The following is a 9,647-nucleotide window of genomic DNA, read 5'->3' as shown; positions in this document are numbered from 1 at the left end:
CGAAATGATAGTTTTAAACATATACTCAAATTTAAATTTAATACGTCGGATATCTTTTTTAAAGATACATGTAGTTCTTGTTATAGATGGCCTGTAATCCTAATACAATTTTGTGTTCCAATTACAACATTTAAATTACTTTTTATTGGTTAAGCATATTATTTTAAGATTTGTTTGTAATGTTAATTTTTCTCGTATTATGAGTAATATGATTACTATATTTGGTATGCGCGTACATTGCAATGTCCTAATGCCTACATGTCAGACAGTATTCACTCGACCTCGACCTCATGTCATAGATCAGTGAACAAGGTTAAGTTTTCGTAGTCAAATAATAATCTCAGATACTATAAGCAATAGGTCTACTGTATTTGGTGTATGCAATTATTGTAAGGTGTACACGTCCAACGGACAGGTGTCATCCAATCTTGGCATCAGTGGTCAACGTTATGGTTTTGTGGTTTGGCCTGTTTTATTTCTAATACTAAATGCAATGTGTCAACTATGTTTGGTGTATGGAAATATTTTACGATGTACGTACTAGTAAGTCTGGCAAGTTTTACTTGACCTTGATCTAATTTTCACGGTTCATTGCTAAATATTTTATTTTTTTTGTGTTTTGGTCAGTTTTTCTAATATGGTATGCAATCACAAGGTCGACTCTATTTGGTGTATGGTAAGGTTTTTCGATGTACATGTCTAGCAGATTTCATTTGACTTTGCCCTCATTTTAATGGTTCAGTATGCTTAATGATAAGTTTTTGTGTTGTGGTCTATTTTTCTTAATCTTTAAACTATTATAGGTCAACTGTATTTGGTGTATGGAATGATGGTAAGGTATATGTTTCTGTCTTGCAGGTATAATCCGACCTTCACGTCACTTTTGTGGTTCATTAGTCAAAGTTTAGTTTTCCTTGTAAATCTTGTTTCATGGATAATTTAAGCAAAAGGACTACTATATTCGATGCATGGACTAATGTTATGGTGTACATGTCTGTCTTGCAAGGTTCGTCTGACTGTGATTTCATTTTCATGGTTCATTGGTCAATATAGAATTTCCATGGTTTGGTCTGTTACATTTATTTTTAGAGCAATAGGTCATCTATATTCTGTGTATGCATGGAATGATTGTATTTAATGTTTACATGTATTTCCAGTTTATATTTGCAAAACAAAGTGAGTTGAATAACGATACAATCTACAAGAAAGTCCTACCGACTTATGTTGTTTGTTAATAAGGCACGTTATGCATGAGTACTGGTACGCGTAATAAGAATGCAGTTATAGGACAAACGCCAGATTCCATCCTAATATTTAGGAGATATCAGGTTGCAACAACTTATTGATGTTAATTAATCCCTCAACCCATTACAACCTCTTATCAGCACCCCTGCTGGTGAGATTTGAAAGTCTATGACTTGGTATAAAACTCTTATCTGTAACTATGGTAATCAGACCATTGACCATTGACCACAAATAAAATAAATGTGTACATCATAAAAAAGAAACTTTCAAGAAAGACAAGTGTACATGTATTCCAGACAGACTTAGATTATTTAAAGGTAAGTTTTATATAAATTATTCTTACAACTAACTTTTTGAAAAATGTAATGTTCTGTTTCTCTGTAGCTTTTTTTTATATAAAGTTATACTTATTGATATTTAAGAATTTTATTTCAATTCATTTTAAAAACTTTTAATTAAAAAAACAGTTTTTTAACTCCAAAGACTGTATTGGGAAAAAAAATATGTACAAATTCATATTTGAGAGAATAAAGGTTACTTGCCTTCATTTATTTTCATTTTTCATAAAATATCATAGGTACTTGGGGACTGGACAATATTTTAGTCTCCCCCTTTTATATATTATATCGAATATATCAGTGACCGCTATAGATAGTTAACTTGAAATGAATAGTAAAAAGAACGAATTATTTGTAGAAGTTGGTACAAAATCGAAAATGCTAAATTATTTGATATAAAATAATAAAAAATACAGATTTGGGAAAAAAGGGGGGGGGGAGTCTAAAAAACAATTGTCCTGGTCTCAAGTGCCTACGTAAAATATGACAAAAATGGTATAGATGTTTTGAACACAAATAATATGGAAATAACTTTAAAAAAATTTATTTATTTATCAAATTATACATTAATTCATATGTTTTTCATAGACCATAAAGATATAGACAGATATGAAGAGATGTGAATGCAAAAGTGAATTTCAACAGAACTTTGGATAAACAGGTATGTATTGAATAGAGACTTTGTAAAAGTATATTACGAATTTTGAAAAGCCACCAACATAATCAATCAATTTAACCAACCTTTATTTGTGGCCCTATACTTCCATTTAGTTTTTGTCGTAATAGAAAGACTGATAATGATGATGAATTGGTGTTTAATGTCCAGTGGCAAATATAATATGCATATAAAGACAAAAAATGTTTAAGGTCCAGTGGCAAATACTACATGCATATAAAGACAAATACATGTTTAATGTCCAGTGGCAAATACTACATGTATATAAAGACAAATACATGTTAAACGTCCAGTGGCAAATACTACATGCTTATCAAGACAAAAACACCTGTAACGTCCAGTGGCAAATACTACATTCATATAAACAAAAATATGTTAATGTGACATGAATATGAATCTGAACTTGTACAAGACTAATATACTGAGCCACACTTATAATGGAAATTAAGTCAAAATGTATTTTCTCTTTCTCCTTAGCTGCGTGCTTGAAGGGAGAAAGACATTAAAACATGTAGCTTCTTATACAAACGTAAACTAAGAGGACCTTCTACCCATGAACTTAAGTCAAGCCCAAGTTGATTGGTAGAAAGACAGGTATGGGTATGTGACATACGTGTAAGAGAAAAATACTTAAAATAAACTTCCATCTAAATGTCAACATACAATTCAATATTACATAGGTCATTCATGATTCCCCATCATTAAGAGAAAAAGTGTTTTTATTTCAGATCATAAAATGCCAATGAAAGTACCAAAGTTAAAAACACTACCATTTGTAGAAGAAAACAGTGAAACAGTGCTAAAAGTTGAAGAACTAGTTAGGTTTCTTAGAAAACATGTAACAGAAAGAGATAAAGCCATCAGAATAGATAACCTGAAATTAGAACTATCCAAAAAGAAAGAATTAAGAACTGTAGATGCCAACACGTTTGTGACATTTCAGGGTGTTATAGTGTACATTTTTAATCATATAAATGACTATGCTATCTGCCAAAATATTGCTGCAGAAATTTCAAAAGTCCTTTGTGGAAAGACAGATGACAGTCCAAAATCTATACTGGAACTTTACAGAGATATTGCAAATGTAAACTTTTTACAGCCATTTGGTAAAATAGCCCTAAATGAAAATAATTTGCAAACACTTCACATCAATTACAAGGCGAACTTTAGTGAGAATGAATGGGAAAAAATATGTAGATTTGAGTACCAGTTTAGTAGGAAAAATCCAGAAATATTAGACTTTGAAGAAACCTTCTCAAGAAAATCTGCTTTTCTAAACAGGCTTAAAAAGATTTGTGAAATTGGGCAGCATGTTAATCGAGACATTTCCGAATTTATCACAGAAAATGAGCAGAGAAAAGAGGCTTCTGAGATAATAAATGGAGAAACAGTCAAACTGAACAATATAATCCACACATACAATGGTCTTCGACAATCTGTCGAAAAATACCAGGAATATATATTCAAGGAGAAACCCACTGTAACTGTAACAGAGTGTCTGCCATCACAATGTATCAACCATACCAATGGCGTTCATGCATTTGTTGAATGTAAAGCTGCAGCTGACTTTGGGTCGCTAGAGGAACAAGCTACACTAGTTCGTTCAGATTTAAATAAAACACATGGTGTTGTTGTACCAGAAATTATCTTTCTTGAGGAAAACACTTTGAATGAATATAGTTGTAAACAATGTACAAATGACAACTACCACAAGTTTCATTTGAGAGATGACTATTTTTCGGGGAAGCTAGGGAACAAGATTGTTCATGTTTTACACGAATATGATGAAGATTATATTGACTTACTAGAACCGAAAACACTCAAACATCAAGACGATGACAACAAAGTTTACTGTGAATACTGTTTTCAGAACATTTCATCTCACATCTTTAAACCTCTGGATTGGAAGCACTTTGACCTCCTAAAAGAATGGTACTTGGAAGTTCCATTAGAGTTGCAAACAATATTTGGCAATCTTTTTATCAACAAGGACACATTGCGAAGATCTGACTGCAGTGAAGGCTACTTATTCACAAGAATAGGAAAACTGTACTGTCTACTGGACTCCGGATTTAACATCTCTAATAGAAAATACCATGGAATACTACAACAAATGAACACTGAAGAACTAATTGTCAACTACCACTCAATCTCAACAGTATTTGATGTCACAACACAAAGTGGGATAACTAAAAGTCTAAAGTCAGCTACAAGATGGTTACAGGCACGTTCTGACCTTGACAAAAGATATTACGATGCCTATCTGAAGCACTATCCATTAGAACATAAAGATCCACAGGGTGAAGTTTCAAAAATGGAGGTATGCATGAGAGACTGCTATAATATTGTCTACTTAGATAACTTAGTACGATGGAGTATTCATGCTGATCCTGATCCAGGTAAAAACAGAACAAGTCAGATATGTACTCTTCCCATCACTATAAAAGGACTTCCTAAACAGTCGTACATAATTAAATCTTGGCACCAACAAGACTGCGATCTACTTGTCAACTGTAATTGTATGCAGCAAATCAAACTTGGAAAAGACCAATGCAAACTTTTATTGGAATATGAAGACAAGGAAAAAGAAGCACTTCAAATATTAGATGTACAAACAAGATTAGGGATCGGACTACTTGTTCCTGCTTTAAAGACCCTTATATCAGAATGTACAGATATATTTAATCAGGATATTGAAGATGAAAATATACTGGACATTTCAAAGGAACTGGGAAATCTTGACATATCAATGGAAGCAACATGGTTAGCTGACATAGACACTTCAATGCGATCTATGAAACTGGATGATTATGTTGATGAAGATGAACCAGACGATCAGAATGGTATTAACCTGGATAATTTGGATGAAAGTGATGAATTCCTTGATGACATCATAGAAGAAGAAGATTTTTTTGAAGGTATACAGCCATTGGATATTTCCACTGAAGAACATCCACAGGAGTTAACAGAAGACCAGGATGAAACACCCATAGAGAACCTAATTGAAAATATGTCCACAAATACAAACGATGGAACAGTGCCGGTGAATAACGTATTAACACGAACAACATTTAACAAATTTGAAGTACCACCACTACTCTGCAGACACCCAACGCCTGCACAAGGAAGAGATGATGATATCAACCACTTAAAAGATATTTTGTTAGATATCTTAACAAAGTTAGGAAGATATCCAGGAAAGGAGTATAAAGAAAGAATACTGTTTGCACCAGATCATAAAATTGCAAAAAATCTTCTTCAGTTAATCAGAACAGATAAGATCTTTAAACAGTTTTTACCAGAATTTCCAGTGTTGCACCTCAAAAAATCTAAAATAACCAACCTTTTCACAGCTTACAAAGATGCTGGAGTACTTCATCTTTTAAAGTACATGAAAGATTCAGACAATGACTCCGACCTAACAGATGTGACCTCAGTTATTAATATTGAAGCAGCAGCAAAAAATATCAAACGATTAACACTGGCATTAAATTTGGCTTTCCTCATTTCCTTTATGCAACACCTTGATAAACCTGAAACCATGGAATTTCTGAAAGATTTTGAGCTCAATGATATGTCCTTACTGCATAAGAAATGGTATAGCAAACTTGACAAGTTTATGGAGAAAGGGAGAGACAACGCAACATTTGCACTACATGAAGATTTGCTAAAACACTGTACAGAAATTTTAGGGATTAGCATTGCCGAACGTATTGGAGGTATAGATGGCTATAATTTACTTCTTGGTTGTGTCAAATCATCACTTCCATTTGCCTTTCTAAATGGTGCTTCTTCCTATGCATCATTTTGTGTAGATTTGTTGCACGTTCATTACACATCTGGAGTCTTCCATACCAATATGAAGCAATGTTTATTTACGACACCACATAAAAACAGCAACGTTAATTTTGCATTAGATGCACAAAGGGAAATGGATCACCTAGATGCTGTTAAAGGATTTCGTCCACGATCTACTATAGATGCTGTAATACCACGAATGTCCATAGTGGACCATTTTACAGATGTACAACAATTTAGACAAGAACTCAATAAATCTGATGTAAATGAGACAGTCCTTTCCCAGCAAAATAAAACAGATGATGGAGAAAAATCAGTTTACAACTTATCACCAAATTTGAATTTCGACATATCATCAAAAGACCTAAAGTTTATAATTCCAGTTGCTAAACTTATAACACGTGTAGGAGCGCTGAGTTTAAAACCAGACAGTACACCAAGAAATGTGTACAATCCGACACAGCCAGCATTACCTGAATCCTTATTAGACAAAAACTCATATGAAGCTGGAAGATTTTTGGTTAAAAAATACGCCTGTCAACAGAAGATTTTTGAAATGTCCAATGAAGACCTGCCTGGAATAGAAACAGTGGAGGGTTCAAAAAATTTAATTCAGAGATTAAAAGCAGCCAAAGGAGTTACATTGAGAAGGTCAACTATCAAATCCAAAATCATGACAGAAGATCAGAAGAAAGAGGCAAAACGTGTGGCCCATGTTAAGAAGCAAAATACAATTGCAGATTGCATCAGTTCTGATATGAACACCTGCCAGGCTGTAGTAAAACCCGATTGTTCTAAAGCTTCCCTCCAAAAATCAACTGGTATAAAGAAAGCACTGAAAAAAGTAATATCACATTGCATTCCTTACACAGATTACAGTCAACTTGATGTATTATTAGCAAACAGAGGCCTAGTTTTTCTAGATATCAATGAAGTTCCACTGGCTATCCGACAAAGCATTACTAAGGCTACAGTTGAATTTGCAGGAGTGAAATTTAAAACCAAGGCAACATCTGGAGAGGAATATTTAAGTCATGTCACAAAAGGAGTTATAGGAAGACTTTTAAAACCATCACATTTTCCAAATATGAACCGCATTGTAATTTGCGAAGAAAAATACAGCTTCACACCTGATGATTTTAAGGCAGCTACCAGAGTTAAGCGTCAAAAAACCTCTGCAACCTCCATATCCCATCTGAAATTAGAGTCCAGAATATTGTCTGATGACAAAATGTCGAAGTCTGCTCTTATACAAACAGAACTTGGAAAAAGACTCATTAGCAATTACCTAGCTAGAAACCTTCAAAATCTGGATATTAAAAGTGATATTATTGTAGATATTGACAGTGAGCTTGTGCTTAATACTTCATGTCTTCATACAGAAGGGGACTGTTCATGCCCATATAAATCGTACTCAACTCCTATCCGTGGAACATTTTCTAAAGTAGATGGTTTTCTTCAGCAGCAACTTCTGCATCATATAAAACAGAGGAAAGGTGAAGCTGAAATGTCCCAAGTAGACTGGCTTGATGATATGAAAAATGAACTTCTAGTAAATGATGCCATTGTATCCGTCGTAACATCAGCAGACATTGATAGCATTGTCATTCATCTTTTTAGTTTGTCACTTTTTTGGCCAAGAGATGAATCAGGCTCCTTCAAAAACAAGGTGTATGTTCTCCTTCAGAAGCAAAAGTCAGAACTGTATGATATAACTGGTATTATTGAATTGCTGGAATCAAGATTTTCTAGGAAAAGCATATGCACAATTGCTATTTCATTATGTTTAGGAGGAAATGACTTTATTCCAAAATATCAAGGTATATCTCATGAAAAGTGGTTATCAGTTATAATTGATACTCCAGGAGCATTACAAAATTTAGTGCATTTATCAAATGAGCCTGCATCAGAGAAGCCAACAGGAATTTTGAGCGAGGACCTGTATTTGGAAATTGTCAAACGATTATATTGCCCTCAAAACATCAATTCAGAACTGCTTAGTTTAGACGAAGTACGGCAAATTTCAATTAAACCTCCTGGAAAACCAATTCGACACCCTAAACTTTGGATGCCACCAAAATCTGCACTGAAGCAAGTTTTAAAATTGATCAATTGTCAAATTGCCTACTTGTTAACAACTTGGAAGCATGATGCAGTTTTGCCAGATTTCCAAAAGGATGGTTGCTTAAGGAAAGATGCTAGTGGAAATGTCCATTATCACTTTGGAAAAGATGCACGCATTGAAAAAATTGAGGACCAACTATGCATAGATGAAAAAGTACTGAAGGGTAAAATGGATGAGGCATCTTCATGTACTAAAAGGAAAAGAATAGCGGGAACACCAGTAAAAAACAACAGACGAAAGAGAAGGCCTATAATGTCTACTCCTGTGTAAGTAAAACTAAAGTTAACATTTTTTTAAACTGGTATTGTCATGATAAATTATGCATTCAGATAAATCCGTATATATACAAATAAAAAGTTGTGGTATGATTGCCAATGAGACAATCAACTCTCCATCAGAGACCAAAATGGCATGAAACAGCTTAATGTTGTAGTACAGCCTTCAACATTGAGCAAAAACCGATGCCGCATAGAAACCCATTAAGTGTCCCAAAATGAAAAATGAAAAATGTTAATTAAAAAAGAAAACTAATTGCTGGAATTGTGAACAAAATAATAAACGAAATGGGAGTGTTTTCTCTTACAAAAAAGTAAATTTATTTATTCAATTTGACTGAATTTTTATGTGAATTTTTTTTATTAATTTTCACTCTTAACGTATCTAAAATATATTTTTTCAATCTACAGGAAGATGAAATCTAACCAAGATCAAGACCACAATTAAACAGAAAACACATACTGTATTCATAAAACACTATTTTGGAGGACTTTATTGTGGGCAACTTCAACTTGTGCAATTGATACAGAAACTTATACGATTTTGATGTGTACCAGAAATACTGATGATTGTGTCCAGAATATATTCAAATTTCATAGAAGTCATATATAATGTTAAGTTGCAGAAATGTAGAACTGAAAAGTGACCCAAAACATGATCATATAGAACTTGTAACTATGTAAAAAAAAATCGGAATACATGCTGTATTAACATATGTGTTTGCTCCATGTATCATAGAAATTTTAGTATTGTAATGTAAATAACTAACTCCCCTCCCCCTTTTTTCCCGTTGCCTTTTCTATTTAGAAAGGAACAAGATACAACTCTTTGAATATGCCTTTTCTATTTAGAAAGGAACGAGAAACAACTCTTTGAATATGGTTGTGTGTCTGTAAAAAAAAATTATGCTCTTTACAAGAATAAAAAGTAAATGATAAAACAGAGTGTATCAAGAATAAAAATATAAGATTTTCTTTCTGGGTTTTTTAAGTGTGTGAAGAACATTTTAAATGAATTTTTTTTTAAATTCAAAAGTACTTAAAACTTGTTAATGGTGTTTTGTTTTTTTAGGAAATAAATTTGATTTTCTTCAATTTTATGGAATTTAAAAAAAAAATTATTTACAGCCCGGATGATTTAATTTTAAATTAATCAAAATCTCTTTTCAAATGTATTACATGTATAGTAA

The 9,647-nt window shown here is 33.0% G+C and overlaps 1 long non-coding RNA gene across 1 annotated transcript; it reads left to right on the top strand.

The window, feature by feature from the left end:
* Positions 1-1,302: 1,302 nt before the first annotated feature.
* On the top strand, positions 1,303-9,398 carry LOC143083149 (uncharacterized). Its single transcript, XR_012980565.1, has 4 exons — positions 1,303-1,562; positions 2,172-2,244; positions 2,988-8,448; positions 8,869-9,398. It is a non-coding gene; the product is annotated as an uncharacterized LOC143083149 (long non-coding RNA).
* The last annotated feature ends 249 nt before the right edge of the window (positions 9,399-9,647 follow it).

This window comes from Mytilus galloprovincialis, chromosome 7, assembly GCF_965363235.1.
Source record: "Mytilus galloprovincialis chromosome 7, xbMytGall1.hap1.1, whole genome shotgun sequence".
Classification (NCBI taxonomy): domain Eukaryota; kingdom Metazoa; phylum Mollusca; class Bivalvia; order Mytilida; family Mytilidae; genus Mytilus; species Mytilus galloprovincialis.
The sequence above is the reverse complement of the archived record's forward strand: the minus strand, read 5'-3'. Positions and strand labels throughout refer to the sequence as shown.